The sequence below is a fragment of the Dasypus novemcinctus genome, chromosome 16 (genome assembly GCF_030445035.2).
Source record: "Dasypus novemcinctus isolate mDasNov1 chromosome 16, mDasNov1.1.hap2, whole genome shotgun sequence".
Taxonomy (NCBI): Eukaryota; Metazoa; Chordata; class Mammalia; order Cingulata; family Dasypodidae; genus Dasypus; species Dasypus novemcinctus.
The window spans coordinates 7,450,155-7,467,804 of NC_080688.1; the positions used below are offsets into that span (position 1 = coordinate 7,450,155).

At 36.6% G+C, this 17,650-nt stretch overlaps 1 pseudogene; it reads right to left on the reverse strand.

Annotated features, from left to right (window-relative positions):
- Nucleotides 1-4,998: 4,998 nt before the first annotated feature.
- Nucleotides 4,999-17,650, reverse strand: part of LOC105746606 (olfactory receptor 2T1-like) — a 34,323-nt pseudogene continuing 21,671 nt past the window's right edge.

The following is a 17,650-nucleotide window of genomic DNA, read 5'->3' on the forward strand; positions in this document are numbered from 1 at the left end:
TTCAGTACATTCTAAATATATAATAAAACAACTAAAAGTAATAAGATACTGAAAATATTGATTTACTCAAAAAGTAATGAAATCCCTTTTCCTCCTTGTCTTTCCAATATTTTCACAAATCTGCACAATATCCTCTAGAGGAGCAAGTATCAGTGGTCCTAACAACATAGGGTTTTTTTCAGCTGTTCTGTCCCTCTCCATTATTTCTTGACTGTATCATGCAATTCACATTTTCCTCTCCCAGGTGTGTACATGAGGAGGGGTGCAGTACATATTTTCTGGAACCTGAACCTTTAATACTTTTAACAGCCTTTCTTTAAAAAAGTCTGTAAGGTCATAATTGCATAGTTATAAAGATAAATTTTGACTTAGAATGAGAAAAGAAAATATAAATTATGTATTTTTAAAAATAAAAGTTGACTAATACTAAACAGGAATTTGGTTGGACAGTGGTACAGTGATATTATTGGGTTGTATGGTGCTGGTTTATGAGGGGGAGGGTGGGTTGGGTTATCTATGGACCTTGGTGTAGGGCTGGGGGAGGAGCCAGGAAAACACTAGGAATTTGCAGATATTTGGTAGAAACTACAATATTGGGAATGTTCTTTTGACAATATGGCAGGAGAGGGCTACTGCTTTAGGGTGTTAGGTGTAGGGGGCATTCAAGGCAGGGTGCATGTGGGGCAGACTTCTAGGGAGTGTGTGAGTGTTCATCTTGTCATAGTTTGTTGTAACAGTGGGTGGAGACTCAGGTAATGAGCAGGAAGGTGTTGGACTCCCATCCTGGAGATCCTGCTATGTTCTTGAACAGAGGGGTGTGAGTTTCTTGAGAATATCAGTAGTGCCTAATAGGGGAGGACAGATGAGTATGTCAAGCCCTCAATGTTGTAGCAAGTAACTATGAATCTAGTTCTACAAGGAGTGAAGCTTGGAGGTTGCTGTGGCCCCTGAGGTGAGTTGGAGGGAGGAATAAAATAGAAGGAACGTGGAGCATTTTGGGGATGATGGAAGTGTTTTACATGATCTTGCAATAATAGATACAGGCTATGTTAAATTTCTTCAAAATTTATAGAAGTGCTTGGTCCAAAATGTAAACCACCATAATGTAAATCATTGACCATGGTTAGTTGCAGTGTTTCAATATTTATACAACTATTGTAACAAATTTATCATACACATATAAAATTTTATAAATAGGGGAAAGGGGAAAGGGGGAAGATGTTGGATATTTGGGAATCCCGTATGTTCTGTATGTGACTTTTCTGGAACTTAAAGATTCTTTGAAAACAAAATGAAAACAAAAGACACTGCGGGATTAAACAGAAGAAAATGTCACTGTTCATACAAGATAACAGATCTTACAGTGAAGAAAGACATATTATCAAAAATTTAACTGTAAAATTTTAATTAATTTTTATTATTCCAATTTAAAAATTATTTTCATTTATTATTTTTAAAACTATCATTATTTCATTTTCTTAACAGCAGTGGTTATTAGTTTAGCTTCATTTTTTAAGAAGTTTTGAATTACAGAGGGATACAATTGTGGCAGGGAAGGATCATTCGTGTGGGGTATCAGTGATGGGAATGCATGGGGGGAGATTCACCTGGGGGCATAAATATAAGGCATAAAAATGTGTACAAGTTTACATGGGGCATTATCACAGTGAGTGAGCATTCACACAATAACTGAAAGAATATAAAATTCTCATCCTGGGTAACTCTGCCACAGTTTTAATGGGAAAGCAAGAATCCCCTGAGTATGGGGACAATGACTAGTGAAGGAGGATGGGCTGTTTTTGGGCCTTCAATATCAATGAATGTACTTATGAGCCTTTACTTTTTAAATTGAAACTTAGCCTAGTTTTAGGGTGCCTAAGAGTTACCTCCTGAGAGCTTCCTTGTTACTCAAATGTAGCTTCTTTCTAAGTCAAACTCAACATATAAATGCATTACCTTCCCCACAGTGTGGGACATGACTCATGGGGATGAGCCTCCCTGGCACCCACAGATTATTCCCAACTACCAGCTATCAATGCAACTGGAAAAAGATGTTGACAAAAAGGGGGAAAGTATAAAGACAAATGTGTTTTTATAGCTGGGAGACTTCTAAGTGTGTTGGGAGATCATTCCAGAAGTTATGCTTATGTACATCCATCTCAGCAAGATCTTATTGACTACCAAAGTAAATTTCCCTTCAAATAGTAGGGACATTCAGACACTATAGGCAGGGCAGACTCTACTTGGGAATTTATGCTCCCCAGTATGACAGAGTTGGACTCATTTGTGGTCTCCCTACACATGGCTCTTCTACCCCTTCTATTTGAACTCAGAATTAGAACTAGAGTTGATAAGGGTATGTTCAAGAGAATTAAAATTTTGGTCTGTCCATGTATCAGCTAGACCCTGAATCTCAACAGAGTTGCAACACCTACTCTCCAGTTCATTGGGCTTACTCAGGACAGCTATCAAGGAGATGATGGAAAATGACCTTCCCAAGGAACAACTGCAAGGAAGATAGTCCTATCCATCTGCCCTATGGGACCCAAGTTCCCCTCAATTAGAAGTGGAGTGGGTATTACCATCCCAAAATACTCAGGACTGGGGAATGATTGACTAGAGAAGACTTACTGGTGTTCTAATACAGACTTACTGGGATTCTAGCAATGGAATAACTTTTATCATTGATGTGGAGGCAGTGACCCCTGGAGGTTCTGAGGGTAGGGAGAGGTAAAAATGAGTGTAATATGGGGATTTTGGGGGGACTAGTGTATTATCTTGAATGACATTACAATGACAGATACAACCCATTGTATATCTTGTAATACTTTTAAAAAATTGTGTGGGAAAGAGTGTAAACTATAATGCATGCCCAGTGGCAATGCTCCAAAATGTGCCCATCGATTGTAAGAAATGTACCATACTAATGAAGGATTTTCTTAATGAGGGAAAATATGGGAGAGGTTGGGAGCAGGGCTTATGGAAATCCCTATATTTTTATGTAAGATTTATATAATATAAGTATCATTAAAAATTAAAGTACATTTAAAAAATGAAATCAAGAAATACTGAACAAAACATTGCTATCATTTAATTGCTTGACACATCATTTTAACCATTTTTCAATATTTTATGGCTACGTATTTTGTGCTTTTATCAATTGTAGTTCAATATCATTTTCTATAGTGAGAATAGAAAATAATTAAACCCTTTTAAAATATGATTGGCTGAGATGTGTTTTTATTTTATTTTAAAAACTTGATCAATGAGAAAATATTATTTTTGCCTCTCCTACACTTTTAGGATTAATTTCCTATTTGAGAAAACTGCTCTTTAATAACTTTCATATATGGCTTATCTTTTCTGGTTCTCACAGAAAGCCAATCTTAGAAAACTCAATATCAAGTATTTTCTTGAAGATTGTGGTCCAGGGAGAATTAAGGATGGGTAGTGGGTGCATATTAAAGTAAGAAGAAATAACCAGCCATTGCCAAGGTGCATTTTAGTGGTGGCTGCTATCAAGCAGGCTTGTGTCTCCTTCTAGGGACCCTTAAGGGGGCCAATAAGAAAGAAGGAGGAAGAAATGGAGAGGGATCAATTCACCAGCTCCTTGTGATATGCATCTCCAGATTGCTCCTGTGCAAACTCAGAGAAATTTCCCAAGGTGTCTCCTCCATGGTACCAAGAGAAACCTGGCAGGAAAAGAGGCTTTCTAGAGTGATACTTTGTGAATTGACAATGCAATGAGTGTTATGTAATGTCTTCATACATGCCAATATAGTGTGTGAAATCTTCCAAAAAAAGATAGGTACAGAGAACTACATAGATTATGGTACATAGATTTTCCCCAATGTGTTCATATGAATCCCTTCACTTTTATTAAACTTTCAAAAATTCAAAAATTCTATTCAATATTTCTATTCAAAATTTTTCTTCTTATGGAAAAATGTAAATATTTTAAAATTATTTCCTCAATTACAATATAATATCTAATGAAATTAATCACTCACATTTATCAATTTTATTTAATATTTTATTAATTTTTACCTTAAAATTCTCTCATCTATTCAATATATTTATTTTAAAAGGGCAAAAGAATTACTAATAGTATAAGCATGAATCATGAGCCCGTTCTTATGTACTTATTGAAATATTGCAGAACACCTTTCCAAATTGAAATTATATGGTTTTATAACATTTTCAATGCTTTTTGCATATGATGGTGTTCTACCTTGTACTTTGAGTCAAGAAATGAGTATTTTACAGTGCTTATTATCATATTATAGCCATGTTGCAAGTCTTGAATTACTTTAAAATGGAAAAACACTTCTAGAATCATTAGAAAAACACTCAATTTGCCATGATGTTCAATATTCAAAGTCATCCATCTAGTAAAAGGATGCAGAAAAAGAAAATACAATGGACAGACTATCAAAGAAGAGAGTAACTTTACATGCTGGAGGAGCAGCATTTTCTCTGATTATGACTATGAATTTTTTTAAGGCACATATTAAATAATTGTTAATATTTTTAAAGAACGTTTGTGACATTTTCCTCATGTTTTCCAAACAGCAGGACTATTGTAAACTATATGCATTTTTAATAGCACCCTTCCCCTATTACTGTGTGTTATTGATTGCCTTATGTCATTTTTTACTTAAGTTTTGGAGGAGTAGAATTTGGGATACATTTGATATGGCCTAGGTTAATATGTATTTTCAATTACATTTATTGATACTTGAATTGTTATTAGCCATGCTGACTTGAAAGGGCTTCTGGTAAAATAGTGCTTATACTGGCAATTTACTGTCTTTATGAAGTAAATACAGGGGACTTCCATCCCAGTGAAATTTCTAGGTACCCACTGGTCTGGTGCATATTGAGATATCCCTTCTAACATATAGCATAAGTTTTTTCATCTAGTCCCTCTTATGACAAATACAGAGGCAGAACACATAGCTGGTCTCTTCAGATTTTGTGTGTGCTACTCCAGCCCATTTAATGAGTAACCAGAGAAGCTATTAGTTTTGAGTGGGTACCAGAACAAAAGGAGGCTTGTGAAGGTCCAGTCTTTTGTGCAAGCTGCCAGGCACTTGGGCCATATGATCTAGCAGATCCAAAGGTGCTGGTAGTGCCTGTGGCAAATAGAGAAGCCACCTCTAGCCCTTGGCAGACCCCTATAGAAAAATCACAGTTCAGACCACTTAGGATTTTGGAGAAAATCCTAGACATCCTTTGCAGATAACTATTCTACTTTTAAGAGAATTTTGGCTTGCTATTGGGCCTTATCAGAGGCTGAATTCTTAAACACGGACCACAAAGTTATCATGAGACTTGAGTTGCCTATCATGAGCTGAGTGTTTTCTGACCCACCAAACCATAAAGATGGGTGTACATAGCAGCTTTCAATCATAAAGTGGAAGTAGCTCCTATGAGGTAGGGATGAAGTGGGTCCTGAAGACACAAGAAATTTGCATGAGGAAGTTGTCTAAATGCCTATAGTCACCAATCCTGCCATGTTACCCTCAGTTTCCCAGCTCACAGCTATTACCTCTTGGGGAGTTCATTAAAATGAGTTGACTGAGGAAGGGAAAACTTGAGCCTAGTTTACAGAAGGTTCTGCATGATATGCAGGTACCACCCAAAAGTAGACACCTATAACACTATAGCCCCATTCTGGAATGGCCATGAAAGATTGTGGTCAGAGTAAATCCTCCCAGTGGGCAGAACATCAAGCAGTAGACCTGGTTGTTCATTTTGCTTTGAAGGAGAAATGACTCGAGGTGTATCTGTATACTGATTAATGTTTTTTGTTTTTTGTTTTTTGTTTTTTGTTTTTTTTGCCAATGGTTTGGTGGATGGTCAGGCACTTGGATTGGAAAATTGATGACAAAGATGTCTGGGGAAGAAGGATGAGGATAGACCTTTCTGAGTGGGCAAAAAACTGGAAAAACTTGCTCATGCAAGGGTGTTGCCAGTAGAGGAAAGTTTTTAATAGTCAAGATGATAAGATGATCTGCTCTGTGGCTAACTCTCATTCTCTTTGCCCAGCTACTCTTGTCATTGCCCAGTGGGTTCATGAACGATATGGCTATAGTGGTTAGGGGTGGAGATTATTCATGCAATCAGTAATGTGGACTTCCCCATTATCAATGCCAACTTGCTACAGCCACAACCAAGTGCCGAATCTATCAACATCAGAGACCCATACACAACCCACAATATGGCACCATTCTCCAAGCTTATCAGCCTGTAATCTGGTAGCATGTTGATTACATTGTACCCCTTCCATCACAGAAGGGGCATTGATAAGTTCTAATTAGAATAGACACACATGCACACTCATATACTTGCCTTTCTTGCAAACCATGTGAAAGAAATAAGAACTGTAATAGATCATTAATATTTCTTCCTTGTTTTGCTTTGAGTATGTTTCTGTATGTATATAAAATGAATTATTGTTTTCTTCTCTATCCTTTCCCCTTATCACGTGACATAATTTATATTAGTTCCACTTCATAGTGTTTAGGGATGTCAAATATAAGAGTGAATATTATCCAAGAATTTGCATGTTATTCTGGAGGGAATAATATGTTTGGATGTACACAGGACAGCTGAATATTGTTAGGCAGAAATACATACATATATATATATATGTATATATACACACACATATAGTATTGCTTTTATTTAGATACTAACTATGTTTTATGGTGATGTATATGGCTACCAAGGAGATAAGGGGTGAACTGTGATGGTTAGATTAATGTGTCAACTCAGCCAGGTAATGGTGCCCAAATGTCTGATCAAGCAAGCACTGGATAAAGGACATTTCATGGACTCTAATTATCATTGCATTGATTGCATAAATGACTGGTCACATCTACAAACAACTAAGGAGATTGCCGTTAGCAATTAAGAGACATCTCATCCCTCATCCAATTGTTTGAAGGCCTTAAAAGGGGAAGTGATTTCAGCCTTCAGAGAGATAATTTCCATCTCTACCTCAGAGAGCTAATGTCTCATGGGAAATCATCAAGAACCTTCATCAGAGCCTATGGTTTGCAATCTGCCCTGCTGAATTTGGATTTGTGAATCCTCACAGTTGCATGAAAGAAGTTTATAGAATCTCTTACTATTTATAAATATCTCCTGTCAGTTCTGTTTGGCTAAACAACCCTGTCTAATACATCTTGCAAATTGTTAAATTTTAGACAGAGCAATCTTTGTTGATTGTAGATGTGACCATTGATTGCATTCATGCAATTAATGCAAGATGAATATGTTAATTATCATAATTATGTTTATAAAATGGTAATGATGGATGTAAGATGAACAAATACCTGAAAGTAACTCCGTTCTCTCACTGTTGCTAGGATACAATGGAAAGAATTATATGTAAATTGGAATGTAATGAAATATAACCCTCTCTTGGAGCCAAATTCTGGTTCTTGTGGTTGAGAATAACCTTTTGAATCAATGATATATGAAAACCAGCTTCAACCAGTTGGATAGACTGCATGGAAGTAGTCCCTTGCTGTCCTCACCTCAACTTGCTTAATTAATATAGTAAAATTCTCATCCAGGGGAGTAGTTGTCCACCCCTTTTTTTTATCATGCAATGCATATGCAAGCATGATTTCCTGCACATACTAATCATACAACTATATAACTAGCTATGTGTGTTCATCCATCTGTAGAAAAGTTAATGCATAATCAAATCAAATGCTAAGTAGTAACTTAGGTATTTAAGCAAGAATAAAACCACAGGATGGGAGTCTGAATCATGTTAGACTGACATTGGCTCCTATCTACAGACACAATATATGAAAGCTCTGCCTAAATCTCATGTTAAAGTTTTTTTTGCCTCTGGCTCTCCCTAAAGACCAAGCTTTGGGGCCTAAAATTATTTCTACATGGTGAGTTGAAAATATAATAAATATAAACACTTAATTCCTGAGTGAAATCTGTACAAAAATCACATGGGTTTTTAATCACCTACTTTGTATTATTAATTCCTAGGTCATCATAGATATAAACTCCTATTATGTGACTACCATGTGCTTAATCTTGACCACTCTCTAATATATTTGAAAAGATATTTTAGTATTTTCTCAACTCATATCCCTTTGTACTTATTCAAACTCCTGGAATACCTTGTTTTAGGCATAGTTTTCTCATATCATTTCCTCTGAGCAATGTCTTTTTTCTCTCAACCATTAGCATTAATCTGACAAATAATTTTCATTAATGCATTGCAAACAAAGGAAAGTTAAATGCTAAATTGGTGCTGAAAGTGAAAAAAAAACCACAATGATTTTAGTATGCATGATGGCTGTTTGAGAAATCTATTTATGTACCTGAGAAATGAAAATACAAATATAGCTACATTAATTGTCTTCCTGAAAGGTTACATTAGATTATTACCCCAACAGTAGAAACGATGATATTACTCTCACCCTTAGATGTGACCTAAATTTATACAGAAGTGCAATAAATCCAAAAAAGTACTACCTTCCTTTCTGTACTTCATGATATACTTCACAGCCAGAAAAATAGCATGCAACTCAATTTACCTATATAAGGTAATACTCCACATAAATATTTTAAAATTTGTGTTTCTGAAAGCCACTGAGTAGTTATTTTGGATAAAGCATGTAAAAAGAAAATGTAAAAAAAGAAAACAAAAAAGGTAGGGAGAACAAGTGGACTTCCTTTTTTAATAAACTTTTTAACAAAAAAAAAAAATCTGGTTTTTTTTTGATACAATTTTCCAGTTAAATCTTTCAATGTAAGCAAGCCTGAACTGGTAACAAAATATTATTTCAATGACCCACATGAGAAGAAACCAACTCTCAAAAGATATCTGGCCACACTCTCTGAGAAGCCTTGATGGACCCCAGGCCCATTTCAGAGTTCCATTCACATCACATTTCCTTAGGCTGTAGATGAAGGGGTTCAGGATGGGTGTGAAGATGGTGTGGAATATGGAGAACAATTTGTCCTGGGCTGACTTAAGGTAGGAGTAGAACACCATATACATGTACAGGGCATCCTGGTAAAATAATGGCACCACCATCATGTGAGATGAACAGGTGACAAATGTCTTCTTTCTGCCCTCCACTGAGCTCTGACAGTGTACTGTGGTCAGGATTCTGGCACAAGAGGCAATTGACACAGAGTATGGAATCAGCAGCATCAAAACACAGCACACACATATCATGGTCTCTTAGAAGGCTGTGTCTGCACATACCAAATTTAAGACAGTAGGTCCCTCAATGAAAAAAAGCTTACTCTTCCAAGAATTGCAAAAGGGACAGCTCATGGTGATGGGTATTAGGAGGAAGCTATCCAAAGTTCCTCCAAACCTGGAATGTGCTGTGACCATCAAACAGACCTGTTGACACATGAGGACCAGTTATCTAAGAATGTTGCAGATGGCCATGTAATAGTCATAGGCCATAAGTTCAAGCAGGAAAAATTTGGCTCCCACAAAGGTCTGGTACAGGAAGTGCTGAGATGTGCATCAATCAAAGGAGATTGTTCTCTGCCCCAGCTGATAATCAACCAGCATCTTTGGCACAACATTGGAGATGTACATCATGTTTATGAAGGAGAGGTGGCTGAGCAGGAAACACATGGAGTTTGGAAGCACAAGTCCATATGAATTAGGTGGGTCATGACCCCTTTGGCCATCAGCACAGTGAAGAAGATGACAGAGATTATAGTAAAAAGGCCTGAGGTATCCTTTATGTTTAAGAGACCCAAGTAGATTAAATCTGTAGAGGATGTGTTGTATTCTTCCACTAATCCCTCATAGATGCTGATAGGAACAGGATTCTTCCAAATACAATGGTGACATTCCCAGGGAATTTAAATAACAACATACAGGTTGTTAGTGAACTAAACAAAGGAAGAAAAAAATTAAATATTTTATCAATCCTTTGGCACTAGTATCTAGCAATTAATCTATCAACACATATTTTAAATAAAATTTATCAAATAAATCATTTATTCCTTAAATGCATTGAGCAAGGTGATGTTGGTAGATGCTGTAATGTGCATGATACACATGATGATGCCAAAAGGTTCATACCATGACTTCCATATCACTCCACTCTGGCATATTTCAGCCATTCAACAGCTAAACATAACCTGAACTGTTATGTGTTTTTGTATGTACATCCACACAACTTACTTAGATTAATTTTAATTGTTATCTTTATTAAGTGCATCTTTGTTATTCTCAGAATCTCCACCATCTACAAAGTGTTTTTAGTGTTGGCTGTGGGTTGTTTGTGCATAGTTTAGTGAAAAATATGAGCAATCGTCAATTAGGAATACAAATCACTTCATCATCAAGTACTTTCAGTTTATCTGTATTGCATATATATTTCATAGGAGAAAATAAAATAGAAAATGAAAATTCTCTTACAAATACAGATATGACGGGAACATCACATACAACAAATATTTCCTGATCTAGAATTATTTTTGTTTTTTTAAGGAAGAAATATCATTTTTATTTGTTGACACTATTCAAGATGATAGTTTTAAAAACAAATAAAATATTTAAAAAATTAAAAATTGACATAATACAAAATTTTTTAGACATTGTGTTTTCATCAATGTAAGATCTGTTGTCTTGTTTGTACAGTGACATTTTCTTCTGAATATTTCCCCACTGTATTTTTTTTCCATTTTATCTTCAAAGAAACTTTAGGTTACAGAAAAGTCACATAGAAAATACAGAGGATACCCATATACCAATACCCTTCTCCTTTCCCACTCTCCCATACTAATAACAGTTTACATGGGCATGTTGCATTTGTTAAAACTGAAGTACAAATATTGAAGCATTGCTACAAACCATGACAAATAGTTTAAATTATGGTTTACACTATTTGGTTACCTTGTTGGCTTCAGTTTTGGAGATGTGTTGGATCACAGAAGTGTCACAACTGTGACAGGAGAGGATCACTGGTGTGGGGTGACAGTGATGAGGGATATGCAGGGTGGGGTGAACCTGGGGTATGCTTCTAAATTATATGATTATATTAGAGTGTTTATGGGGCATTGTCTCAGTAGGTGGAGACCCACACAATAACCAAAGAATATCAAATTCCCATCCTTGGAAGTTTTGCTATATTTTCTAGTAGAACAACAAGAATCCCCCTAATACAAGTGTAGTGCCCAGTGAAAGAAGACAGACCATTATGTCAGGTCCTTGTTATTGATGATTGTACTTATGAACCTTGTCCTGTGAAATGAAAACATAGCCTAGTATTATATATTTCCTGAGTTATCTCCTGAAAGGCTCCTTTTGCTCAAATGTAGCCTCTCTCTAAGCCAAAATCAGCATATAATTGTACTGCCTTTTTTCCAGCATAGGACATGACTCCAGGGAATGAGCCATCCTGGAACTGAGGAATTATTACCATGTGCCAAATAGCAATACATCTGGAAAAAGACCTTGAACAAAAGGGGAAAATATTAAATAAAAATGAGTTTTATGGCTGAGATTTAAAATTGAGCCAGGTGATCATTCCAGAGGTTACACTTATGCACATCTCAGCAGGAACTCCATACTAAGTGGAGATATACTAAACAGTGTCTCAAACACCTTCTATGGGATCTAGAGACATCCAAATACTATAAGAAGGGCAGACAAGTTCAGGAATTTGGCACCCTGTCAGTGGGTCTTATGTTGAAATTTATGTTCCCCAAAATATCAGAGTTAGACTCCTACATATTTTCCTTACACATGGTTTTTATACACCTTCTATTTGAATCTAAAATTAGCACTTTACTTGTGAAATACATATCACAGAGACCTGAATCTTTGGTCTGTTCATTTGTCAGGTTTGCCTAGAATCTCAGCAGAGTTGCAGCAGCAACTGTTTATGCCTATTAGGTCTAGATCATCTATGGTATTATTCAATGTCTCTGTTTCATTATTGACCTTCTGTAAAGATGTGCTAAGAGTGATAATGGTGTATTAAAATCCCCCACTATAATTATAAAGGCGTCTATTTCTCCACTTAGCTTTTTCAATATTTGCCTCACATATTCTGGGGCACCCTGTTTAGGTGCATAAATGTTTATAATTGTTCTTTTTTCAAGATATGTTAACCTATCATGAAAAACACTATTGCTATTTTAGTGTCCTTTAGTGTCTATTTAGTGTCTTGTAAAGGCAAAACTGTTGGATTTCAGAAGTGGGAAAGGTCTTGTCCAGCAAGACCCAGATGCATGAATAAAATACACACACAGCAGTCATATGATCAAAGAAGACGCTCCTTTTATTTGTTTTTCTCCCTGAATATATTTCCCTGTTTCTAGTCTTGATGCAGAATTAACAATGAATCACAACTTATAAATCTATTTTCCTGGTTAATCATAAGCACATCTAACCTAGTACAGCTCAAGATTAAATGTCTCATTGTGTGTTTCAAGCAGGTTATGTTCCGAACATCACAGTCATTTTTATCCCCTTATGTACTCAACAAATTTCTATTGATACTATGTGACTTACAAGGCTCCTCAGCCAGACATGATGGTGATGGTCATTTTCAACCATCTGCATTCAACATTTTTCTTGAAATTCCATCAGGGTTTCACAGAGGCAGCCTGATTTGCACACAAAACAACAGTTTAGCATTTAGAGTCTATTTTGTCTGTTATTAGTATAGCTACTCCTTTCCTTTTTTGGTTATTGTTTACATTTAAAATAATTTTCCAAACATTGCCTTGAAACTCTGTTATCTCCCTGAAGGTGAGTTTCTTATAGACAGCATAAAGATGGATTATAGTTACTTGTCCATTCTGCCAATCTGTGTCTCTTGAATGGAGAGTTCAATCCATTAATAATCATTGTTATTACTGTCAAGGCATACATATCTTAGCCATGTTTTCTTTAGGTTTACATATATCATGTTATTTATATTTTAATCTTTTTAGTAATTCTTAATAATAATACAGTCACCTACACTGTCCTCCAAACATCTTTCTTCTGTTTTATTAATTTCAATCTGAAGAACACAATTTAGCCCTTAGGAAACATCTCATGCTCCTCAATCAATCACCCTGCAGTCCACATTCAACAGGTAATGTTCTCTGTTTTAGTGAATAAAATAAAGAATAAAAACAAACAAACCAAAAATAAAACGACAAAAAATAACAAATCAATAAACCTAAAATAAAAAATATTAATCTATACCTTCCCTGTCATAGGGTGCCTGCTGGGTAACTGACAACCCAGTGGACCACTCCCTGTATCTCTTCTCTAAGAAGGTATTGGTAATCGAACCAGCAACCTAGTACATGTGTGGTGGCAGGTCCTGTACTCAGCCACAATCCCTCCACAGGTTAGGTAGGCTTCTGAAATCATATCTGGATCTCCCCATCCCATTTCCTTCAGATGAGTTGGACTTTTAAAATGTTGACTGTTACATCTCATGGGTTCTGTCTCCTCCAGGATGGTAAAGCACCTGTCTCCACACAGGCCCTTGCTAACTTAGTTCTTCTCTCTCCCAAGGCAGTTGGTTGTGAACTGTCTGACCAATGAGTTGTCCCCTTCCTTCTTCCTGGGGCCACTTCACTACTGAATGGGGTCTTTTTTGAGATAAAATGGGGAATCAGCTGACAAACTCACTGAAGTGAAGCCACTCTGTGCACTCTGCTGGACTCTTCTTCCCATGGTGGAGAAAGTTCTTTCTTTTTCAGTTGGATCCAGTGAGCCAAGGGTTTTACTGAGGCTATTCACCTAGAAGGTGGGTTATATGTGTGGTTTCTAGGTGCAGAGGTGAGTAAATCAGGTTATTCATTTGGCTTCTTTTTCCTTTTGTCCCTCTGCCTCCTGGATAATACACAACACTCTTCTGGTCTGCAGGTTCACAAAGCAGCTCCCTGAGATACCATTTTCCCTTCCTCCTTTATGTTTTTGAGAGCACTGAAGCCTGCTTACTTACTTTGGTGCCATCTTCCTGGAAGTCCTTCCCATTTTTTAATTGGGTAGTATGGCAGTTTGATATGGTCATGAATTTCAAAAATAGATATTATATTGTATTTGTAAACTGGTCTGAACCAGGCATGATTGAGTTATGATCAAAGCTTTGAGCCATGTAATTAGGGCAATGAGTCCTCACCCACTGGTGGGTAGGGACTCACAAATAAAAGGCATGGCAAAGGACAGACTTGAGGGTTGCTGATGTTGGAATTTTGATGTAGGAGTTTGATGCTGAAGTCTTAACCTGGAGCCCTGGGGAAAGAGACAGAGCCATTCAACTGATAGTCTACAGCTGAGCTTGTGGAAAGGCACAAAGCCTAGAGAGTCTCATAGTCTGTGGAAAAAACAGAGGAGCTGAGCCCAGAGGAACTCAGGAAGCCTGAACCCTCACAAGTGTTGGCATCCATCTTGGTCCGACATGTGAAAATAGACTTTGGCAAGGGAAGTAACTTATGCTTTATGGCCTGGCATCTGTAAGCTCCTACCCCAAATAAATACCCTTTATAAAAAACAACCAATTTCTGGTATTGTGCATGAGCACCCCTTTGACTGACTAATACAGAATTTGGTACCAAGGAGTGGGAAAGTTCTTTTGCAGTTACTAAATTGCTGGAACAGTTTTATAAGTGGGTAATGGGTATTTTTTGCAGTAATTGTGGGATGCTTGATCGAAAATGTCTAGAATGCTTTGGAGAGACTGCTGATAACAATATGAGTGCTAAAGAGTCTTTTTATGATGCCTTAGAAGTAAATGTTGAAACTATGCCTTAGAAGTAAATGATGAAACTATCATTGGAAACAAAAGAAAAGTGATCTGTGCTTTAAAGTTGCAGAGAACTTAGCAAGATTAACTCCTGGTGTTTTATGGAAGGCAGAATTTGAAAATGGCAAGCTGAATGGCATTCAGCTGAAGAAATTTCCAAAGCAAACCTGGAGAATGAAGTTTGGAGTCTGCTTGCAGCTTATAGCAGAATGCTAAAAAAGAGAGATATGCTGAGGACTGAACTGTTGGACACAAAGAAATCAGGAACTGATTCTGGAAATTCAAAGCTTCTGGATATCAAGATTCCAGATGAAAGTGGCCTATTAGAGGACTTAACTAAACTTGGAATTTATAAATCAGGATTGAAGATCAGTTATCTAAGAAAGACTTGTGAAAAATCTTACTGTCTGATGGTTTGGCCCTCTGCTTCTTGCATCCTAAACTAACCAGATTTTTGAGAGAGCTGTATGAACAAAACCACTGTCAGCTTGGAACAAAAGGGACATGGAAAGGAGGGATTGAAGGGTTAATGACTTCAATAGGAAAATAATGGAAGCTGAGATATGGAATTAGCACATCACCTTGGGCCAAGAGAGGAACCACACCCATGTGTACAGAGAGGGTGAGTTTGCCCTAGCAATTGAAGAGGGTGGGTGTTCCTGCCAGATGTCCTGGAGAGCTTTGCCACCTCAGGGTACAGAGGGAATGGAACATATTCCCCAAAGATTAGGGCAGTTAAGGTCAGCAGCCCACAGTTCTGAGAGGGGTGAATCTGTTCCCCAAAGGAAATGTCAGGTGGTCACCTAACTGCTCTGAATATGTTGATCCTGTATGCAAAAGATTAGAGGGAACTTTGTATTGACATCATTGTACTTAAGGGGGTCAAGATTATTACCTGAAGATTGGGTAAGGTGTGGCAATCACCTCGACACTCTTGGGGGGAGAGGTCTGGAGCTTGGTTGACACTTACATGATTGATGAGGATGGAACCAAGAATATGACATTTGGGCTAGCCTGTGGAAAGGGTGGGTTCACATAAGAGTCTGCTTTATGTCAATGTCATGCTATTTTTACCACTGTAGCTACATAATATGCTTTAAAGTCAGGAAGTGAGATTGCAAGCTGTTCTTCCATTGTTCAGTCTCTCTGCATTTATGCCAATGCCATGCTGTTTTTACCACTGTAGCTAAGAAATATGTTTTAAAGTCAGGAAATGAGAGTCCTCCAATTTTATTTTCCTTTTTAAGATATGTTTGTCTATTCTGGTACACTTACCCTTCCAAATAAGTTTGACTATTGAATTTTTCATTTCTGGAATAAAAAGGCTGTTGGGGTTTTTATTGGTATTGCATTGAATCTGTAAATTAGGTTGGATAGAATTGACATCTTAACAATATTTAGTCTTCAAATTTATGAAGATGGAATGTCCATTTGTCTTCATCAGTTTCTTTTAGCAATGTTTTGTAGTTTTCTGTATACATGTCTTTAATATCCTTAATATTTCTAAAAATTTTATTGTTTTATTCACTATGATTATTGGATTTTTTTTTCTGATTTCCTCCTCAGATTCCATATCAGTGGTGCATAGAATCTTTATAGATTTGTGTGTATTAACCTGTATCTTGCCACATGGCTGAACTCATCTATTAGTTCTAGTAGCTTTGTTGTGACTTTTGAGGATTTTCATGGTATAGGATCATACCATCAGTGAAGAGTGCCAGTTTTTCTTCTTTTCCTATTTGGTGACCTTTTGCTTCTTTATGTTGCCTGATTGCTCTAGCGTGAACTTCTATAACAAAAAAGAATATCAGTGGTGGCACTCGAGTATCCATGTCTTCTCCCAGGTCTTTTACTGTTGAGTACAATGATAGCTGTAGATTTTTCATTTCTGTACTTAATCATCTTGAGATAGCTTCCTTCTATTCCTATATTTTGGAATATTTTCATCAAGAATGGGTGCTTTATTTTGTCAAGTGTCTTTTCTGAATCAGTCAATATCATGTGATATTTCTTCAGTTGAGTCACCCTTAGACATCTGAGATAAAATCCATCTTATCTTGTTGTACAATTTTTAATGTGATTTTGGATTTCATTTGCAAGTATTTTGTTTAGGATTTTTGCATCTATATTCCTTAGAGACAGTAGTCTGCAATTTTCATTTTTTATAGTACCTTTAACTGGCATTGGTATTAAGATGATGTTGGCTTCATAGAAAGAGTGTGGTAGCATTCTTTCCTTTTTAAATTGTTCATAGTGCTTACATGAGATAGGTATTGGATAATCTTTGTATGTTTGGTAAAATTCACCTGTGAAGTCTTCTTTCCTGGGCTTTGGACTTTTTATGTTTAGGAGGTTTTTGATGACTGTTTTAAACTCTTCACACTTAATTGGATTATTGAGGTCTTCTATGTTTTCTAGGGTAAGTGTAGGAGGTTAATGTGTTTCTATGAATGTGTCCATCCGATCTGAATTGTTTAGTTTTCAGTATAGATTTGTTCATAGTATCCTCTTATGATCTTTCTTATTTTTGTGGGGTCATTGGTAATGATTGATGTAGGATGACTGAATACCTGAAAGTAATTTTTTTCTTTCCTTTTGATAGGATACAAAAGAATGAATTATATGTAAATTAGAAGGAAATTAAATGTAACTCTTTCTTGGTATCAAATTCCACTTTTGGTGATCAAGAACATCTTGTCAAAGTAATGAAATATGAAAACCAGCTTCAGCCAGTTTGCTGGAACTGCACAGAAGAAGCCCCTTGCTGTCCTCACTTCAATCTTGCTTAATTAACTTAGCAAAATTACCACCCAGGGGTGGAGTTATCTGCCCCTTCTTTGAGCGTGCAATGTATGTACAAGCATGATTTCCCGAAAATA